The sequence below is a fragment of the Bidens hawaiensis genome, unplaced genomic scaffold (assembly GCF_021521415.1).
Source record: "Bidens hawaiensis isolate Kalapana, Puna unplaced genomic scaffold, B.hawaiensis_p1.1 tig00020995_1, whole genome shotgun sequence".
NCBI lineage: Eukaryota > Viridiplantae > Streptophyta > Magnoliopsida > Asterales > Asteraceae > Bidens > Bidens hawaiensis.
The window spans coordinates 22,296-45,662 of NW_027493242.1; the positions used below are offsets into that span (position 1 = coordinate 22,296).

Below are 23,367 nucleotides of genomic sequence, written 5' to 3' on the forward strand. Positions count from 1 at the left end.
AAAGCTTGAAGCTAAAAGCTCCAACTAGTAGCGTTTAGAAAAAGCTACAAGCTTTTAGCATTTCAAATTTTACAATTTTGTTACTTGAACTTTCATCACTTTTTGTTAATTTATATAATGATTTCATATTTAACCCTTATTCAAAACAAACTACTTCCCATGACTTTTTAAAGACTATAATTTTTTTCACATGTTAATATTTATTTAAACAAATTGCATCATAAAAACGCGCATTTTATTCTCTTTAATTTGAGTATCATATTGTTATACTTCTTTAACTTTAAAAAATTAGCATATTATGTGATTACTTGTTAAGATCAGCAACAGTCGAGTCAGGCAAGCCCATGTCATATGCAAGACCAAATTAGGGTCGGAACGAGTCGATGCTTAAAAGGCTAATTTAGTTCGGTTCGTGTTGGTACAGTTTTGAGTCGAAAATGGTTAAGTCAGAATAGGTTTTGGATTAGAACAATGCATCGCGCGAGAACCCAACTAGTTTTATTAAAAGCTTCAGCTACTCGGCCAAACACCTAAATATTTATAAAAAGCTACAACTAACAACTACTAGCTACAGCTTCCAGCTACAGCTACCAGCTAGTTTTGCCAAACATACCCTTTGTGTGCCTTCGGATAAATAGGAAAAGCTGTTCAGACATCAACTGCCCGTGTTCACACTTCATTGTGTGTGTCTACGGCTACGCATAAAACCTGCTTCATGTAGGTTACGACCCTTCTCCGCAACTTATAACAATAGTTTAAGTTGTTAGTTACTTAAACAAATTTTTTTTAAAAAAAAAAACTAACCTGGTTCATCAGGTGTACTTTGACATAGATATCGACTCCTGGTGTGTCGGGCGATGCCCCCCATACAAGGTTCCATGATTTGCTTTGTTGGAACTTGTCACCTCGACTTCGCCTTTGGCTTCTCAAGTTCTCGGTATCGACCCCACATCTTTCACAAAAATACTATCATTAAAGAAAATTCAGAAACTCAGTCAAAATGTGATTCTCATTTAATCATCGACATTACACACACAAGAGATAACTATCTAACTGAATGTACAAGAATACAGGAGATAAAATTAATATATATCTATATTTCTACTGATTATACACTGTTAACAACACACTTCAGGGCGATGTTAATTAGGCACTTCGGGACCTATAAATTAATACTACATACTAGATCCGTTAGTTGGCTCATTAAAAACCTTACTAAGAAAAACCTTGTGGGACAAAACTTAGCTAAGGAAAAAAGAGTACATTGTGCATAATTCTCCCCCTCAAAACTAGTTGATGTCTTTCAATCTGCGGAGTCCAGTATTCTGCGAAAGTTTTTCGAAACTACTTTTGGGTATTGCTTTTGTAAAAAGGTCAGCTAGATTTTTACTTGACTTGATTTGATGAACCTCAATTTCTCCTTCTTTCTGTAGGCCATACGTTGAGAAGAACTTTGGTGAGATATGCTTCGTTTTGTCACCCTTGATGTATCCTTCTTGAATTTGAGTTATGCAAGCTGCATTGTCTTCATATATAATTGTCGACCCCATCTGGATCTCTTCTAAACCGCATGAGCCTTGTATATGATTAATCATCGATCTCAACCACACGCACTCTCGACTTGCTTCATATAGTGCTATTAGTTCAGCATTATTTGATGATGTTGTTGTAAGGGTCTGCTTTGTTGACTTCCAAGAAATTGTTGTGTCACCGTATGTGAAAACGTAACCTGTTTGAGATCGTGCTTTATGTGGATCTGATAGATATCCATCATCAGCATATCCGATAAGACGTGACTTGTTATCTTTTGAGTAGTATAGTCCCATGTCTCGTGTTCCGCTAATATAAGATCCACATAAGATGTGCTTTATTCCATTCCAATGCCTGCATGTTGGGTTCGAACTATATCTTGCTAACACCTTTACAGAAAACGTAATATCAGGTCTCGTGTTATTTGCAAGATACATCAATGCGCCGATCACACTTAAGTACGGTATTTCTGGATCAAGTACTTCTTCACCCTCTTCTTGGGGGCGGAAAGGATCCTTGTGTATATCTAAGGATCGGACAACCATATGTAACATCACGGGAATTTTGGGCCAAAAATGACAACTCTCCAAAGTTAAGAGACTAATTCTGCCAAATTCAAACTCCAAAGTTAAAAATGAAAAATCTGATTTCTTGTCCTATCGCGCTACGCGATGGGGACAAGGGACAAGCCATCGCGTATCGCGATGGGGCTTGGTCAAACCTTCTGGAAGGGTCAACAGCGATACGTGATAGCTGGTTGAACCTACGTCATCGCGTATCGCGATGACGTGTCCTGACACCTCTGGCACAAGACTGCCACGTGTCCACACATGGAAACACGTGTCACATCGTCCACCACGTGTTAACACGTGGCACACCGTCTACCACGTAGCAACACGTGGCAGACCTACGTTGTGACTGTGCGTAGCTACATCGCGCTACGCGATGGGTGTAAGTCCCCTCTGGGCGTCGCTGATCGATACGAGATCCGCACGAGGTCTAGGAGTGCGGAATCCTCCTAGACTCGTTTAATGGTGTAGGAGACGAAGAACACGATTACATACAAACAAACACACGAATGGGATAAACGAATCTGCAGATCCTTTATATATTAAACCAACACATTACATACCGAAAGACAAAACAAAGACACGGCCGACCCAAGGTGAGCTCTACCGCGGTCCGTCCCACACGACTCTCCCTCTCGGTTTCTCTCTCACAAATACTCTCTCTTTCTTTTTCTCTAACACAACTGAAAAACTAACTCAAAACCCTAAACATTACACACATATATATAGACTAATATATTCGCGGTCTTGGGCTTGGGCCAATTATGAAGTTGTTCTAACTTCGCCTATGTTGAAGTTGTTCTAAGTTCACCACTTCGTCTCCGCTGGTCAGAATTGCATAGCGACGGTCACAAAATGCACCAACAGACTCCCCTTTGACCGTTGCTCTCAATTCTAACAAACACAAAAGATCATCTGTTACAAACATGCACCAACAGACACCCCCTTAACTGATGACCTTCTGTTTTCTTCTTCTGGTAGGACTCGATTGCACTGTGATCTTCAAACTTGAACTTCACATATACATGCAACATCCATCCTGTCTTCAACCAGCCGTGTAAACTGTCTTGTAGCTCCACAAATCTACCAATCACCCGGCGTCTTCCATATCAGATCCCTCTTCAGTGTAAGCGCCTCCAGATTACTTCGATCGAGATCTTTGTTCGTGACAATCCGGTACCTAATCATTCGTCTCAACCATAATCGGTTTGTAAGATAAGGTTTAATCTTCAACTACTCAACAGCAAGTGATCAGTTTCATCACAAAAACAACCTCGACAGAATCTAACACACATGACCATTAATAAATCTTAAGCATCTTCAATCACCAGAGATAACGATCAAATGACTTTCTTATTATTTCCGAGAATGAATTTATTTAAGTAGCTCACCCCTAATAAATAAGTATCCCAGATACTCGTATCCCACATTTTCAGGTTGAGAGCTTAAACAATTTAATTCCCGATTAAATCCAATTTGTTCAAAAATTTTCACCTTAATAAATAAGCATCCCGGATGCTCGTATCCCACGTTTTCAGGATCCAATTCTCGAACGCCTTGAAAATAACATAAATAATAAGCTTTGACCACGATCCAATAATGACGAAACCCGAACAAAATCTGACTTTCTTCAGTTGGTCAACCTCGAACATTAATTATTTCTTCGCCCAAAAACACCCAAATAACCAAATATGTGTCAATATCCAGTTTCAATCAATATCCCATTCGCAACTTCAACTCCAAATCCAGAGTTGACCCGTATTTGTTCACACGTAAGACCAAGAGATATCAAGTTTCACTCGTTGTCGGAACAACGTTTTCGGTCTCACAATAATCGTGTAAACGTGGCTATTCGGGCGAAACTCCAAACAAAAATATTATCACCAAATTTTTCCCAAATGATCCTCTCTTCATATGAATGACATATGAGAATTTTCGTTCAAGAAAATTTCCCGAAAATACCTTTTTTTTTTTTTGGAAATACCATATCTTGAACGTGGGAGGAAAGGAAAACATATCGTTAGACTGACTTACGGGTGAACATCGCATAATCTCGCCTGTGAACTTCACCTGATAACTTCACCCCTCTTTAACTTCACCAGCTGATAACTTCACCACCTATTAACTTCACCACCTGATAACTTCACCATCAGATAACTTCACCAACAGATAACTACGCCTTTCATTAACTTAGCTAACCAGTAACTTCGCCCTTCATTAACTTCGCCAAAACCCTAAAATTCAGTCGACAACTTCCCAAAACGGCTGTTCGGCCCAAAACATATCAGAAAAGAGCCAGAAACACCAAAAAGCAGATCTCGAACCATAGCATAAGAGCCTAAGGCTCTGATACCACTTGTAAGTCCCCCCGGGGCGTCGCTGACCGATACGAGATCCGCACGAGGTCTAGGAGTGCGGAATCCTCCTAGACTCGTTTAATGGTGTAGGAGACGAAGAACACGATTACACACAAACAAACACACGAATGGGATAAACGAATCTGCAGATCCTTTATATATTAAACCAACACATTACATACCGAAAGACAAAACAAAGACACGGCCGACCCTAGGTGAGCTCTACCTCGGGCCGTCCCACACGACTCTCCCTCTCGGTTTCTCTCTCACAAATACTCTCTCTTTGTTTTTCTCTAACACAACTGAAAAACTAACTCAAAACCCTAAACATTACACACATATATATAGACAAATATCTTCGTGGGCTTGGGCTTGGGCTTGGGCCAATGGTGAAGTTGTTCTAACTTCGCCTATGGTGAAGTTGTTCTAACGTCACCACTTCGTCTCCGCTGGTCAGAATTGCATAGCGACGGTCACAAAACGCACCAACAATGGGTGACTAGGAGCCTATCGCGTATCGCGATAGGATCCAAAATTTTTCCTATAAATAGCAGGTCCGGGGTCTTCATAACTCACACCCAAAATCTGTTTTCAATCCTCTCTCTAAGCCTAGAAATTCGTGCCATCGATACACCTCGAAAACTGTGCCTTGATTCCTCGATAAACGTGCCATACCTCGATATTCGTACCACTCCCCGACGACGTTATGATCAAGAAGGTGATCCCGTACCGACGTCCCGACGATCATCTCGAAGTGCGTGCCGTGAAAAGTTGGTGTCTCGAGAAGCGTGCCGAAGTGAAGTGGCGATCAAGGAGAGTGTTGAAAAGGCTAAGCGGCGTAGAAGTGCTGCTCGAGTATCTAGAAAATATTAAGCCGAGGAAAGGTAAGGCTTACTACCCGACTAAAATAATAATAAAATATTATAAAGGCTTAATGCCTTAAGTCGGAATTATACTCGATGTTTATGAAAAGAAATTATACAACAAAGAAAAGAAAAGAAAGAAATACAAAAGTGTGGGTATATATATATGTGTGTGTGATTATATATGTATAATTCTTTGTTGTGAATATTATTTAAGTAATAAGGGTATTCTTAAATAATAAAAGAAAAAAGATACGTTTCTTAGAAAAGAAGAAACGTAGGGTTTTTATAATAAACTAAAGGTTTATAAATATTGCTTTTAAAACTAAAGGTTTTAAAGTAAAAGAAATGAACTAAAGGTTCATCGAGGTAATAAGACTAAAGGTCTTAATCCGGATTGTATATCCGACTAATAAAAGTTATACTCGAACTATAGGTGCGAGATAGCAAGAAAGATTACGCAAGGACGGTGTTGGAAACCGATCCCGATCAAAGGTGAATACGCCCCACCTTTACAAACTTATTTTCAAATAAACAAACGTGTTATGTGTAAAACTTTACATGAGACTAAGTGTCTCTAAAAACATTATTAATAAGAGTAAATGCCTAGCCCTCAGGCTGTAGTATACGTTTGTCTGAATCCTTACATATGTGGTAAAATGCGGTAGGCACATCGCACCACGCCTGGTCACGACCTCCAGCCACGATGGACCGAACCAAAGTATGTTCGAGTGAGAATGACCTTGTGTATATTTATGGTACCTAAGTATGTCGGGACGCTGCGGTGTCTTGCTGGGATGACCTAGGTAGAGGCTCGAGTTTATAATGATATTGTTTTAACTTTGTTATTCCTAAGCCAAGATGGGCCGAGACACGTGTAACCCTCGAGGGGTAGCAAAGTAAAAGAAAATATTTTCGCGTCAGCATATTCACCAACATTTGTTGCTGACGTATTTTTATAACATTTTTGCAGGTAACCAAGATTAGAGCTAAAAGACGAAGGCTCAAGAATCTGATGACTCGGATAATTTTTGTCAAATTTTAATATAGCTAAATGGTGGTTTTGTAAACTTAAAACAAGTAAACACAAATGGAACTTGTTTCCATCTTTTGTATTGTAAATATTTTACAACTTTAATCCTTATATTTTATAAAGTCTTCCGATAACAATCGTAACTCTGATTTATTTACAAATGTGGTACCAACTATCGAGTCACGCCCCTAGGCCCTAGATGGTGGTGTGACAGGTTGGTATCAGAGCCATCGATCTTAGCGAATTGGGTATCATAAAACAATACCCAAGCTTCGATCCAAGCATAGGAAAATTATCCTTACTTGCTTAATTGAATAGGGATAAGATTGGCTGGTAACCTTTTCTTTCCCTCTCTACATTCTAAACCACCCAAAGATGTCTTATGAGAAATTAATGGAGTATTATGATAATGAAGCAAGAAGAGCAAGGGAATACTACAAATTCCCAAAGGACGTCATGGATGAAGATTACTTTGAGGCCTTCTTTAGCCACAACCAATACATTGAACGACCCAAACCAATATATTTCCCCGGGACTGAGCAATGCCCAATTAAATTACCCGATAGTCCGCCACCACCAAGAATCGAACCATCAAGACACTCGAGCTATCATCCACCGACAATGCCTATGTATCAACCCATGAAAATACCAGCATACCATCCCTCAGAAATTCCCACCTACCAACCACCACAAGTACCACAACACTACCCAACCGGATATTTCCCAAATGCACACCCATCTTATACCTTCCTTTCAAACCGACCCATAAAGGAAGAGCCAAAATCCCTATCCTCCGATTGGATGCAGTGCCACTTCGAGTAGCGAAGGTGGTATACTGGAAGCTCTACCACTCATGAAGTCAACTCACAACCCAACAATGGCAAAGGATCATCCCGTAAACCAAGAATGAGGGTGACGATGCCTTACGAGAGTTTCAAGATGCCTGCGATAATCAACGAAGCCACTCCGTATATGGAAGAGGAGGAAGAGACTATGGAGTAAGAAGAGGAGGATCTCGAAGATGAGGATCCTATGGAAGAAACCGAACCGGAAGAAGAGCATCCCGACAACCCTAATGAGATATCAACGTCCATTGATGGATCACTCACTTCTAACAACCAAGTTACGGTCCTGTCGATCCGTATGTGCAGTATCTTGAGCATTTAAGGAACCAAGCTTCATCAAGCTTCCCGCCATTTCAAGGAAGGATTCCTTCAATTCAAGAACATGCTGATGAGATTCGCGAGCAAAATCAAGCCGCCAAGACATACCTCTACCTTGCAGCTGATCAGACTTACGTCCTGTATCCTGAACCGAGAAAGCACTTCGAGATGGTGACGCTGGGTTACCGTGACCCACCGCCACAATATGGATACCCCGACGTTATTCCGCAATCGTATGAAGAACACCTGGATCGTGCGTTACACGAGACGGATGATTGGAGGAAGAAGGTGGCTGAAGAAGGGAAAAAGAAGAAGAAGATAGGAGAGAAGCTTCTTCACAAATGCAACAAACTGACTAGGGTTGTTAAGAAGTTTCTAAAGGACTGAGATGATGGTGGTAATGGTGTGTTTCAAGAGAAGAAGCGTGTGCGTGCTCAAATATATGTGTGTAATCTAGTTTATGTGTAATGTGATGAATAATGTATGGATAAGAATATATATACATCGAATATGAATGTATATATAAGTATGTTGTAATAATCCTTGTATATGCCCTGTATGGTATATACAAATGATGAAATAAAATGTTTGTTTAATGAAGAGCATTCGTTAAAATTTCAGATATAAAAGAATAGAAAGAAAAAGATAAATGTCTCAACAAAGTAATAACGTTGAGGTTTCCCGAAAGGAATCCGAAAAACAAAAAGAAAAAGGAAAAGGACCTGAAAAAGAACAAGAAGATCCAATTCCCGAAAAATTTATGGATCGAATCCAAAAGATGATTAAAGACGCTGTTAGGGAAGGATCCTTGGCTAGGTCCCAATCTTGTCAAACGAAACATTCTCACTCGGTTAATCCGTCTGGAAAATATGTTTCCAAACCCAACTCTAGACCTTCTCGTATGGATGAGAGTGTACACGAGTCAAACGCTGATGGAGGCGTTCGTCAAGAATTTAAAAGGCTTAAGATTGGGGGGTGTACGTTCAAAGACTTCAAGTACTATGGGCCGAAAGAATTCCACGGCGATAAGGGAGCCATCGCGACTGTTAGGTGGCTTGAAGATGTTGGAATTACGTATGCCCGAGACACATACTTATACTAATGTGGCTAACTGTGTTTGATCCAAGTCGGGTCATACCCAATAACAAGCTAGACAACAACAAATGTATTCTTTTAATGATTTGATCATTTAAACGAATACCGAACACTAAGTATTTAGAAAATTGGTTTTCTAAACAAACACACTTGAGGATTTAAATAAATTATCTAGATAATTTGTTTATATAAATTAATTATTTAATTGGTTAAATAATTATATAAATGTATGTACATTTTATAAAAATGAGTTTTATAAAATGAATGGAGATGTTTTAATGGTTAAAACAAAACAAAAATAATAATAATAATAATAATAATAACCGTCCACCCCATGTGGGTGGAGGTTTTTGGTCCAATCAAAAGCCTTGTCTTCTAGTGTTGACCTCCTTTATACTTCTCCATTCACAACACATGCAATTTGGTTCTTGTCTCATTTTGAATTTCAAGTAAACAAAACATCCTCTCTTTCTCTCTCTCAAAAAACTCACGGCCACTTTGGCCATTTTGGGTTTTTTGTGAGCTTGATTAAAGTGTTCAAATCCTAGCATCAATTGGTGTTGTTGATTCAAAGCTTGGGGTATACAAAGCTTGAGGGTTTCTCCTTTGCAACCTTGCCATTTGAAGACATCATCTTCTTCATCCATCTACATCTTCTTATAAGGTATAAGAAGGTACCATTTACATTTTGTAAGCATATTGTTCTTGTAATATTGATCCTTGTTCTTTGGGTTTTAGTTTTAACATAATGGTATGTTCATAACAAGTTTTAAAATCTAAGCTTCCGTTGCGTTTTCTAGTTAAATATGGTTAACTTGAACTTTGATAATCTTGTATAAAACCCAACAATGGCATCAAGAGCCGGTTACAAGGACTTATGCTTCTTTTGTATTCATAAATTTCGGGTTTTTTCATGGGTGAAAAAGGGGTCCGAAAATTTGGTGGATTTTACCCCTCATGGTTTTGTAAGATCTTGACATGCATGGAAAGATCTTAGGAAACCATTTAACATTTGGATGTTGAAATATCAAAATTGTAAATTTTGGGGGGGGGGGGGTGGCCGTAGCCTCTTGGGGGGGGGGCACCTTTTGTATTTGTGATATTTTGGGCATTGGTTGCTTAGGTTGCATGCTTAGAACATTTGGTATGTTTGGATGTGTCATAACCGAAACCTAGACCTTGGATATGTTGATTGTTGTTTGTGTATGTTGATTATGTTTATTATTCAATATGGTTGTAATAATTCATAATCTTAGGCTTGTGTAATTTATTTATTCATAAATTGGTATGTAATAAATAGATTAGTTGCATTTTCCTTTTTTTTAGAAAAATATGTATTAGGATACATTTTGTAAAAATTGAAGATGCAAGAATTGGTGGATTTGGGCCTTGGACCGAAATTTTGGGCTTGTTGGGCCTCACCGGCCCATCATGGGATTCAAGCCCATTAGGCCCATAAATTTCACTCTTGGGCCCAAGAAGACTTTTGGAAGTTTGGAGCCCATTAACAAGCCCAACAAGAACACAACAACTTGGAAAGGAAACTTGAAGCATTTGGATGCAAGATCAAGTGGGAGTCAACATTCCATCCTTGTGTCATGTTTTGTCCCTTAGGTGTGACTTATGACCTATACTTGTTTCGGCTAACAAGTATGGTCAAATTTAGCGGTTTTCGGTTATGACTATATTTTGCATGTGTATGCTTGGTTGTTTGTTTTACTTAATGTAATGTGTGGTTGATAGATATTAGGATATCCAAACCGTCACATAGGAACGACAACAAGCATAAAACGGGTTCTAATATATATTTGGTAATATCGCGTCAATTAGTTTAATTAAATGGGTTTATTAAAACTAAGCATCACTCACCTATAATAAAATTGGTTTTATTATAACTAGAACCTTGAAAATTGGTTTTCAAAATCGCCATATTTCTAAATGCATGTTAGGATATGGCATAATGTTTTTCAACTAGAATATTTGAAAAATTTAAAATCCTTTTTTTCATAATTACCAAAGAAACAAGTCTAACACCATCCTTTTGTATGACACTTAACGTATTAGGGAACTTTTAATGGGATAAAGGTCACCTAACCATTTTGAGCAAACTAATATACTTAGGGTAATATTAACATATTTGTGGGATAAAGGTCACCTAACCACTTGTATGTTAATCTTACATGTTTATACAAGTAGGACGACTTGAATTGGAAACCATGTGATAAAGGTCACCTAAGCATGGGATCCAATGGTGTTGATGGGATAAACATGCCAACACGAAATAAGGATTTCGAATGGTCCCATACCTCTAGAAGTTGCAAAGGGTTGCAATTGTCAAGATTGACTACCTTGTTAAATCAAATAACGGGATAAAGGTCACCTAACCGAAATTTGATTTATCATTGGATTCTAGAATTTAATTATTATTTTAAAATTTGGAATAAAAGGGTATTAATAATTAAATTGTTTATAATACTAAAATAAAACTTTGTTAAAATTTGTAGATGGCCGCTAACAATGCAAACACCTCTACCCATAACACCCGTAACCTATCCTTAAGAACCATCCTTGAAAAGGATCGTCTAAACCATAATAACTTTATGGATTGGTATCGCAACTTGAGAATAGTTCTCAAACAAGAAGAGATATCATATGTCTTAGACGATCCCATTCCCGACGAGCCTAACGTGGAAGATGAGGAGGCGTATAACAATTGGGTCAAGTACACCAAAGATTCGGTGCAAGCCTCTTGCCTCATGTTAGGGACTATGATTCCCGAAATCCAAAAGGATTTCGAGCATCATGGGGCATACGACATGATAACTCAATTGAAGGAAATGTTCCTTCAACAAGCTAGAGCGGAACGTTTCGAAACGGTTCGAGCGTTTCATGCATGTCGTATGGAGGAAACCCAAAGCGTCTCATCTTATGTCCTAAAGATGAAAAGCTACATCGAAAAGCTTCGTAGGTTGAATTGTCCCGTGTCTAATGAGTTGGCTACGGATTTGATCCTCAACTCTTTGACCAAAAGATTTGAAACCTTTGTCATGAATTATAACATGAATGGGTGGGACAAAAGCATTGGTGAGCTTCACGCAATGCTAAGAACGGCCGAAGCGGGAATGGGTAAAAGGGTTTTACCCGTTCTAACAATCAATGAAGGAAAAGGGGGACATAACTCCAACCCCAAAGCAAGTGTTGCTAAGGGCAAGGGCCACGTCCAAGGAAAGGGAAAGAGGAAAGCCATCACGCCCACCAAACCGAAGGAAAAGAAGCAAAAGGTTGCGGCGCAAGATCCATGCTTTGAGTGTGGAGAGATAGGTCATTGGAAAAGGAATTGTCCGACCTATCTCAATGCGTTAAAAGATAAGAGGGATGCGGGGCATACCTCAGGTATTATCTTTACTATACATATTGAACTAAATGTTATTTCTTCAAATACATGGGTACTTGATACCGGATGTGGAACTCACATTTGCAATTTGTTGCAGGGGTTCAAAAGAAGTAAACAACTCAACAAAGGGGACATTAGTCTCTTTATGGGCAATGGAGCAAGAGTTGAAGTCCAAGCCCAAGGAGACTACTTGTTAAAGCTTCCAAGTGGTTTGGAAGTAATTTTGAAGAATGTTTTGTATGCTCCTAAGTTAAGGAGAAACATTATTTCCGTGTCTCTTTTAAAACAATGTGGCTTTGATCTTAAGTTTATTGATTATGATATTCATGTTTTGATGAATGGCATATTTTATTTTAAAGCTATACCCATAAATGGTATATATGAAATAGATCAAATTGGTGCGTCACATAGTAGTTCAATGTACAATGTCAACACCAAGAAACTCAAGAAGGACTTGGGTGATTCCTATCTTTGGCATTGTCGCCTTGGACATATAAACAAGAATCGCATGCAAACTCTTCGCAAGAGTGGTATTCTAGAAACAAATGAGTATGACTCATTTGATGTATGTGAATCTTGTTTACAAGGCAAAATGACAAAGCAACCCTTTAATAAAACTTTTGAAAGGTCAAAAGAATTATTGGGTATCATACATTCGGATGTATGTGGTCCTTTTAGACCAATGACTAGGAATGGTGAAAGATACTTCATTACCTTTATTGACGATTATAGTCGATATGGTTATGTGTACTTAATGAAACACAAAGATGAAGCTTTTGAAATGTTCAAAGACTTCAAAACTGAAGTAGAAAGACAACTCAAGACCACAATCAAAGTACTTCGTAGTGATAGAGGAGGTGAATACCTAAGTGGTGTTTTTCAAGATCATCTTAAGAGTTGTGGAATTATTTCACAACTTACTCCACCTGGAACACCACAACATAATGGTGTGTCTGAAAGGAGAAATCGTACCCTATTAGATATGGTTCGATCGATGATGGCTAGAAGCACTTTACCTCTATCATTTTGGGGCTATGCTTTACTTTCCGCTGTTCGCATATTGAATATGGCTCCAACCAAGAAAGTGGAGAAGACACCTTTTGAAATATGGCATGGAAAGGCTCCATCGCTATCATTCTTAAAAGTTTGGGGTTGTGAAGCTTATGTAAAGCAATACACCCCAAACAAATTAGAAGTCCGATCCACTAAATGTATCTTTATAGGTTATCCTAAAGATGATATAGGATATTACTTTTACGACCCTAGTGAGCAAAATGTTATTATTGCTCGAAAGGGTAAGTTCTTGGAAACTAAGTTCCTTGAGGAAGGAACTAATAGTAGAACAGTGAAATTTGATGAGGATCAAGAATCACAAGATGATACACAATTGGTTGATACTAGCACTCAACAAGAGGTTGTTGAAAGTGATCAAGTGGTTGATCAAAACACACAAAACGTTCGCAGATCTGGTAGAGTTAGCAATCCACCTGAAAGATATGGATTTTTTGTAGAAGGTTGCTACGTGGTAGATTCGGATGAACCAACCACATACCGTGATGCAATGTCCAAGAATGATTGTGACAAATGGCTTGAAGCCATGAACGTTGAGATGCAATCCATGTATGACAACCAAGTTTGGGAATTGGTTGAACCACCACTCAATTCCAAAGCTGTTGGAAGTAAGTGGGTTTTCAAAAGAAAAACTGATATGCATGGAAACTTGGATACTTATAAAGCAAGACTTGTAGCTAAGGGTTTCACTCAAACTCAAGGGGTTGATTATGATGAAACTTTTTCGCCTGTGGCAATGCTAAAGTCTATTAGGATATTATTTGCCATAGCTGCACATTATGATTATGAAATTTGGCAAATGGATGTCAAGACCGCTTTCCTAAATGGATATCTTGAGGAAGATGTCTATATGGTTCAGCCTGAAGGTTTTGTCGATCCGAAACATCCTAATAAAGTATGCAAGTTAAAGAAATCAATCTATGGATTGAAACAAGCATCTAGAACTTGGAATCATCGTTTTGATGAAGAAATCAAAAATTTTGGATTCATCAAGAATGCTGATGAGGCTTGTGTGTATAAGAAAGCTAGTGGGAGTATAATTACCTTCTTAGTATTGTATGTCGATGACATTCTACTATTTGGAAATGACATTCCAACCATGGAAAGCGTTAAGGCTTGGCTTGGAAGTAGATTTTCCATCAAGGATCTTGGTGAAGCTGCCTATATTTTGGGAATAAAGATCTATAGGGATAGGTCAAGGCGCTTGATAGGTTTGAACCAAAGTACATACATTGATAAGATCTTGAAAAGGTTCAAGATGGAAAACTCCAAGAAAGGTTTTGTACCTATTCAAAGAGGGACCATATTGAGTTTAGCTCAATGTCCAAGCTCAAAGGATGAGCAAGAGATGATGAAACAAATCCCATATGCTTCTGCTATAGGATCCATTATGTATGCGATGATATGTACTAGACCGGATGTGTCATGCGCTTTGAGCATGACAAGCAGATACCAACAGAATCCAGGAAACAGTCATTGGATGGCTGTTAAGAACATATTGAAATACCTTAGGAGAACTAAGGATATGTTTCTGATATATGGATCTGGTGAGGAGGAACTCGCTATAAAAGGTTACACGGATGCGAGCTTCCAAACTGATCGAGATGATTCTCGATCACAGTCTGGGTATGTGTTCACTCTTAATGGAGGAGCTGTTTCTTGGAAGAGCTCAAAACAGGAAGTGGTAGCATTGTCCACTACAGAATCAGAATACATCGCCGCTTCATTGGCAGCTCAGGAAGCTGCATGGTTGAAGAAATTCATTACTGATCTAGGGGTGGTCTCTACCATTCAAGACCCCCTAGAAATCTTTTGTGACAACGAGGGTGCGATTGCTCAAATCAAGGAACCTCGTTCGCACCAAAAGACAAGGCACATAGAGCGGAGATTCAACTACATAAGGGATGAAGTTGAAAAAGGAAAGATATGTATTCGCAAAGTTGGAACTGATCAAAATCTTGCGGATCCATTCACGAAGCTCCTAGAAAGACCGAAACATGAGCGTCATGCGAGTGGCTTAGGACTTCGATATTCTAGTAATTGGATTTGATCTATTTTGTATTTACGTTTAAAAGACTTTTGTAATTTAACTTTTATATGATTATGGAATCTTGAGTTAAATTCTAATTTTGCATGTTTAATCCATGAATAAGTTATCTTATTCTAAAAGTCCGTAGTCGATCACATTTGTGGGAACAAATATGAAGCAAGACTATTATGAACTAGGATTGGTGGATATTCATAAGGAATGAATATGGAGCATAGGTTTGCTGCCAAGGTTCATAGATATTTGCGGGATACAAATATTGGACTGACCCGCTCTCAATATTACTACATGGAGTCGATGGACCTGATCATTAGTAATTTTGAGTAAAGGAGAATTTCATATTATCCTTAGACCTGAGATGTATACTGGGCCTTGATTTTCACCGAGTATTACACTTTGACTCTCCCCTTCGCTATTCGTAAAAGATGGTACATAAGGATGAGCTCGGGTGGAGTATAAAGTGATAGTGAGAGGCATATACAGTCAAGACGGAATTTGTTCCTCTTATGTGTTGAGAGTTTAGATGTCTAAGGCCTGATAAAGTTGAATTGTAAAGAGAATGATCGCCTATGTCTCTTAGATCCAACATGACATCTAGTAACAAAGGGATATAATGATAGATTCACCTAAATCATATCAAGTAAGGAACTTGAAGGGATGATGTTATTGAATGGCACTTCGTCAAACACGTTAGGGGTGGTGAACTGTTGTTAGGCGGTATTCACCACTTGCATTAATTTTCTATGTATCTCGTGCAAGTGGGAGATTGTTGGAATTACGTATGCCCGAGACACATACTTATACTAATGTGGCTAACTGTGTTTGATCCAAGTCGGGTCATACCCAATAACAAGCTAGACAACAACAAATGTATTCTTTTAATGATTTGATCATTTAAACGAATACCGAACACTAAGTATTTAGAAAATTGGTTTTCTAAACAAACACACTTGAGGATTTAAATAAATTATCTAGATAATTTGTTTATATAAATTAATTATTTAATTGGTTAAATAATTATATAAATGTATGTACATTTTATAAAAATGAGTTTTATAAAATGAATGGAGATGTTTTAATGGTTAAAACAAAACAAAAAAAAAAAAATAATAATAATAATAACCGTCCACCCCATGTGGGTGGAGGTTTTTGGTCCAATCAAAAGCCTTGTCTTCTAGTGTTGACCTCCTTTATACTTCTCCATTCACAACACATGCAATTTGGTTCTTGTCTCATTTTGAATTTCAAGTAAACAAAACATCCTCTCTTTCTCTCTCTCAAAAAACTCACGGCCACTTTGGCCATTTTGGGTTTTTTGTGAGCTTGATTAAAGTGTTCAAATCCTAGCATCAATTGGTGTTGTTGATTCAAAGCTTGGGGTATACAAAGCTTGAGGGTTTCTCCTTTGCAACCTTGCCATTTGAAGACATCATCTTCTTCATCCATCTACATCTTCTTATAAGGTATAAGAAGGTACCATTTACATTTTGTAAGCATATTGTTCTTGTAATATTGATCCTTGTTCTTTGGGTTTTAGTTTTAACATAATGGTATGTTCATAACAAGTTTTAAAATCTAAGCTTCCGTTGCGTTTTCTAGTTAAATATGGTTAACTTGAACTTTGATAATCTTGTATAAAACCCAACAGAAGAGATGGAGACGATTGTAATTACGAGCAAGTGTTCGGAAGAGGAGAAGATTCAATACTCCGCCCAGATGTTCAAAGGCGAAGTGTTAGAGTGGTAGAACACACTAATCATGAGTAGAGGAAGGGAGTTAATGTATGGGCTGTCATGGAGCGAGTTTAAGGAATTGATAATGTCGAAGTTCTGTCCGATGCATGAGACGGACCAAATCCAAACCAAGTTCCTATCTCACAAGGTTGTCGGAACAAACCTCCGTGAGTATAATACCAAATTTCACGAGTACTGCCGCTTGGTGTCCCAGCTGGTTACCCCGGAATCTAGCAAAGTTACACGCTATATATGGGGGCTACCGCGGGAAATTCGTGACATGGTGAGGTCGCACTTGCCTCAAACTGCCGACTCCACGATGGAATTTGCAGGATACTTAATGGGCGGAATGATCCGCAACAAAGAAGAAGATAAGAGGGTCGTGTCGACGCAAGATACGGAGAAGGAGGGAAATGCCCGTTTCAAGGGTAAGGGAGTCGACCAACGAAGGTCTGGCTTCGGTTCTGGCATCCCACAATGCAAAACTTGCAAGAAATACCATAGGGGTCAATGCCATCTAACTCCCCGTCCTTGTGAGTCATGTCACAAATTCGGTCACGCCAAGGCCGATTGCTGGAAGAAGAAGATGACTTGCTACAATTTCAAGGAGATGGGACATATTAGCTTTGAATGCCCCAAGAATAAACCCGCGGCTGGTGGTGCGGGTGGTAGCGGTCAAAAGAGTGAGCCCAAGAAGGGCAATGCAAGAGTGTTCGTCCTTGATACGAAGAAAGCGGCCGATACACCGGAAACCATTACCGGTACGTTTCTTGTTAACAATACCTATGCTAGAATCTTATTTGATTCAGGAGCCAATTTAAGTTTTATAGATTATAAGTTTTGTGGTCTATTAAACGAACCCTTAATCAAACTTAATAAAACTCTAAGCGTCGAGACCGCTAGTGGTGAAATTGTTAAAATCTTCGAAGCTTTAGAAAACGGAAAAATCTTATTAGCCGGTTACGTTTTACCTATTCAATTGTTGCCCATGACTCTTGCTGGTTTTGATGTTGTGTTGGGTATGGATTGGTTATCCGACAACCATGCCCGTATCCTTTGCAATATCAAGACTGTTGAACTTCGAGCCCCTGACAAAAGTATGATACGAATCGAAGGGGATAAGGACGCGGGCCAAGTTAGCCTAATCTCCATGATAAGGGCTAACAAATGTTTAAATCAAGGATGCTTAGCATTCATGGCCTACGTCACCGAAGAATCTAAACCCAAAGAAATCAAAGACGTTCCCGTTGTTTCCGATTATGCCAATGTCTTACCCGACGAACTCCCTAACATTCCTCCCGACCGCGAGGTGGAATTCAGAATCGATCTCATTCCCGGCACTACTCCGATCGCCAAAGCTCCATATCGCCTTGCACCAACCGAGATGAAAGAACTGAAGAAACAACTTGATGAGCTTCTCGAGAAAGGATTTATACGACCAAGTTCATCGCCATGGGGAGCGCCGATACTTTTTGTCAAGAAGAAGGATGGATCCATGCGAATGTGCATAGACTACCGAGCCCTCAACAAAGTTACGATCAAGAACCGATACCCACTCCCTCGAATCGACGATCTCTTTGACCAACTTCAAGGTGTTAGCTTCTTTTCCAAGATCGATCTTCGCTCCGGCTATCGCCAACTTAAGGTTCAATCCGAAGACATTCCAAAGACCGCATTCCGAACAAGGTACGACCATTACGAGTTCACTGTTATGCCATTTGGACTTACTAATGAGCCGGCTACGTTCATGTATATGACGAATCGTATCTGTAAGCCTTACTTAGATAAGTTTGTAATCGTATACATCGACGACATATTAATTTACTCTAAGACTAAAGCCGATCATGAAAATCACCTTCGAACGTTACTTGAAATTCTTAGGGCCAAGAAACTGTACGCCAAGTTCTCGAAATGCGAGTTCTGGTTGCACGAGGTGCAATTTCTTGGTCACATCATCAATGTTAATGGAATTCAAGTGGACCCCGCTAAGATTGAAGCTATCTCGAAGTGGGAGATCCCAAAGTCGCCAACCGAGATTCGAAGTTTCTTGGGATTGGCCGGCTATTATCGAAGGTTCATCGAGAACTTTTCTCGAATCGCTGTTCCCTTAACCTCCTTGACTCGAAAGAACATCAAATACGAATGGGGAACAAAGCAACAAGAGGCGTTCGATATACTTAAACAAAAGCTTACCCAAGCTCCTATACTGGCCTTGCCAGAAGGTATTGAAGACTTCGTCGTCTTTTGCGATGCGTCCATTCCGGCTTGGGATGCGTATTGATGCAACGAAAGAAAGTAATCGCTTACGCCTCTCGTCAACTCAAGGTGCACGAGAAGAATTATACGACTCACGATCTAGAGTTAGGCGCCATAATCTTCGCCCTTAAGATATGGAGGCACTATCTCTATAGAGTAAGATTTACCGTGTACACTGATCATAAGAGCTTAAAGCACATCTTTGATCAAAAAGAGCTGAACATGCGCCAAAGACGCTGGATGGAAACCCTAAACGACTATGACTGCGAAATTGTCTACCACGAAGGTAAAGCCAACGTTGTGGCTGATGCCTTAAGTCGTAAGGAACACGAAAAGCCAAAAAGAGTCCGAGCGTTAAGGCTAGAACTTCAAACCGATCTTATTGACCAAATCAAATCCACTTAAACTCAAGCAATCAATGAGAACCAAATCTCTGATGAAAAACGTAATGGCACCATTGACTTGTTAGTCAAAGGTGATGATGGTATTCTTAGAATGGGAAACCGAATTTGGGTACCAATTGTTGGGGGATTGCGTGAGAAGATATTAAACGAAGCCCATAAGTCTAAATATACGGTGCATCCCGGGAGCGACAAGATGTACCATAACCTCAAGGCAAACTATTGGTGGAACAGTATGAAAAAGGATGTCGCTTCGCATGTGGCGAAATGTTTGACATGTTTGAAAGTCAAGGCTGAACACCAAAAGCCTTAGGGATTGCTTCAGCAACCCGAACTTCCCGTATGGAAGTGGGAGTTGATTACCATGGATTTCATTACCAAACTCCCTAAAACGACTCGACAACATAATGCAATCTGGGTAATTGTGGATCGATTAACAAAGTCCGCACACTTTATACCCATCAATGAGTCTTACTCAATGGACAAGTTAGCTCGTATCTATGTTAACAATATTGTGGCCCTACATGGGGTACCGTTGTCCATTATTTCTGATCGAGACAGTCGTTTTACGTCTCACTTCTGGAAGAGCTTTCAACAAGCGCTAGGCACAAAGCTTAACCTTAGCGCCGCCTATCATCCACAAACTGATGGGCAAAGCGAAAGGACAATTCAAACGTTGGAAGATATGCTCCGAGCTTGCGTGATAGACTTAGGTGGAAGTTGGGATGACCACTTACCCCTAATGGAATTTTCGTATAACAATAGTTATCATGCAAGTATTCAAGCCGCACCGTTTGAGGCGTTGTTGGTCGAAAATGTAGAACGCCCGTGTGTTGGTCTGAAACTGGAGATAATCAATTATCTGGACCCGAGATAGTCCAAGAAACCACTGACAAAGTTATCCAAATCCGCGAACGACTTAAGACGGCACGTGATCGCCAAAAGAGTTACGCCGATGTCCGTCGTAAGCCGTTAGAATTCAATGTCGGTGATAAAGTTCTTTTGAAAGTCTCACCATGGAAAGGCGTAGTCCGCTTCGGCAAGAAAGGAAAGTTAAGTCCTCGATTCGTTGGACCCTTCGAGGTACTTGAACGAGTTGGTACCGTCGCATATCGATTGCGACTACCTGAGGAAATGCAAGGGATACACGATGTATTCCATATCTCGAATCTGCGTAAATGTTTAGCCGATGAATCTCTCTCGATGCCGTTAAAAGATGTTGAAATTAATGAGAACTTGAAATTTGTTGAGCACCCAATTCAAATCGAAGATTCAAAACTTAAGAAGCTCAAAAGTCGAACTTTGAAAATAGTGAAAGTAAAATGGGATTCCCAACGAGGACCCGAGTATACTTGGGAACTTGAGTCTGAAATGAGAAAGAAATACCCCCACTTATTCTCGTGAAGCAATCTCGAGGACAAGATTTATTTCAAGGTAAGGAGGATGTAACATCACGGGAATTTTGGGCCAAAAATGACAACTCTCCAAAGTTAAGGGACTAATTCTGCCAAATTCAAACTCCAAAGTTAAAAATGAAAAATCTGTTTTCTTGTCCTATCGCGCTACGCGATGGGGACAAGGGACAAGCCATCGCGTATCGCGATGGGGCTTGGTCAAACCTTCTGGAAGGGTCAACAGCGATACGCGATAGCTGGTTGAACCTACGTCATCGCGTATCGCGATGACGTGTCCTGACACCTCTGGCACAAGACTGCCACGTGTCCACACGTGGCATACCTCTCGCCACGTGTCCCGACACATGTTAACACGTGGCACACCGTCTGCCACGTAGCAACACGTGGCAGACCTACGTTGTGACTGTGCGTAGCTACATCGCGTTACGCGATGGGTGACTAGGAGCGTATCGCGTATCGCGATAGGATCACGCGATAGGATCCAAAATTTTGCCTATAAATAGCAGGTCCAGGGTCTTCATAAACTCACACCCAAAATCAGTTTTCAATCCTCTCTCTAACATCTCTCTAAGCCTCGAAATTCGTACCATCGATACACCTCGAAAACTGTGCCTCGATTCCTCGATAAACGTGCAATACCTCGATATTCATACCACTCCCCAACGACGTTATGATCAAGAAGGTGATCCCGTACCGACGTCCCGACGATCATATTGAAGTGCGTGCAGTGAAAAGTTGGTGTCTCGAGAAGCGTGCCGAAGTGAAGTGGCGATCAAGGCGAGTGTTGAAAAGGCTAAGCGGCGTAGAAGTGCTGCTCAAGTATCTAGGAAATATTAAGCCAAGGAAAGGTAAGGCTTTCTACCCTACTAAAATAATAATAAAATATTATAAAGGCTTAATGCCCTAAGTCGGAATTATACTCGATGTTTATGAAAAGAAATTATACAACAATGAAAAGAAAAGAAAGAAATATAAAAGTGTAGGTATATATATATGTGTGTGATTATATATATATATAATTCTTTGTTGTGAATATTATTTAAGTAATAAGGGTATTCTTAAATAATAAAAGAAAAAAAGATACGTTTCTTAAAAAAGAAGAAACGTCGGGTTTTTATAATAAACTAGAGGTTTATAAATATTGCTTTTAAAACTAAAGGTTTTAAAGTAAAAGAAATGAACTAAAGGTTCATCGAGGTAATAAGACTAAAGGTCTTAATCCGGATTGTATATCTGACTAATAAAAGTTATACTCATACTATAGGTGCGAGATAGCAAGAAAGATTACGCAAGGACGGTGTTGGAAACCGATCCCGATCAAAGGTGAATACGCCCCACTTTTACAAACTTATTTTCAAATAAACAAACGTGTTATGTGTAAAACTTTACATGAGACTAAGTGTCTCTAAAGACATTATTAATAAGAGTAAAAGACTAGCCCTCAGGCTGTAGTATACGTTTGACTGGATCCTTACATATGTGGTAAAATGCGGTGGGCACATCGCACCACGCCTGGTCACGACCTCCAGCCACGATGGGCCGAACCAAAGTAAGTTCGAGTGAGAATGACCTTGTGTATATTTATGGTACCTAAGTACGTCGGGACGCTGCGGTGTCTTGCTGGGGTGACCTAGGTAGAGGCTCGATTTTATAATGATATTGTTTTAACTTTGTTATTCCTAAACCAAGATGGGCCAAGGCACGCGTAACCCTCGAGGGGTAGCAAAGTAAAAGAAAATATTTTCGCGTCAGCATATTCACCAGCATTCGTTGCTGACGTATTTTTATAACATTTTTGCAGGTAACCAAGATTAGAGCTAAAGGACGAAGGCTTAAGAATTCGATGGCTCGGATAATTTTTGTCAAATGTTAATATAGCTAAATGGTGGTTTTGTAAACTTAAAACAAGTAAACACAAATGGAACTTGTTTCCATCTTTTGTATTGTAAATATTTTACAACTTTAATCCTTATATTTTATAAAGTCTTCCGCTAACAATCATAACTCTGATTTATTTAAAAATGTGGTACCAACTATCGAGTCACGCCCCTAGGCCCTAGATGGGGGTGTGACACCATAGGTGTGCTAAATGGATGAGCTTTGTCCATATTAAAGCGTACTAACATGTGACATTCGTCAATTTCGGTATCTATTTGTATTCATTTGTGTATTTGTTTATCACGTAAACCGACCCGATTTATACTCCGAACATTTAAAATATATAAAATATTGGATTTTATGTTTCTAAATCATTCCCAGATGTTCAATTTGAAAAACCCCTTTTACGGATTCGAAAACGCCTTTAAAACGATCATATTACAACGAAAATGAACTTCCGAGACCCAAAATGAACTACGTTAGACGAGCTGGACCAACCTCACCCCTAGGGGGCGCCGCGCCGTGCGGCCACCAAGGGGCGAGGGGTCGCGCGTGGCGGCCT

The 23,367-nt window shown here is 39.5% G+C and overlaps 1 pseudogene; it reads right to left on the bottom strand.

Annotated features, from left to right (window-relative positions):
* Positions 1-1,289: 1,289 nt before the first annotated feature.
* On the bottom strand, positions 1,290-2,075 carry LOC143562404 (secreted RxLR effector protein 161 pseudogene; annotated as a pseudogene).
* Positions 2,076-23,367: the final 21,292 nt, after the last annotated feature.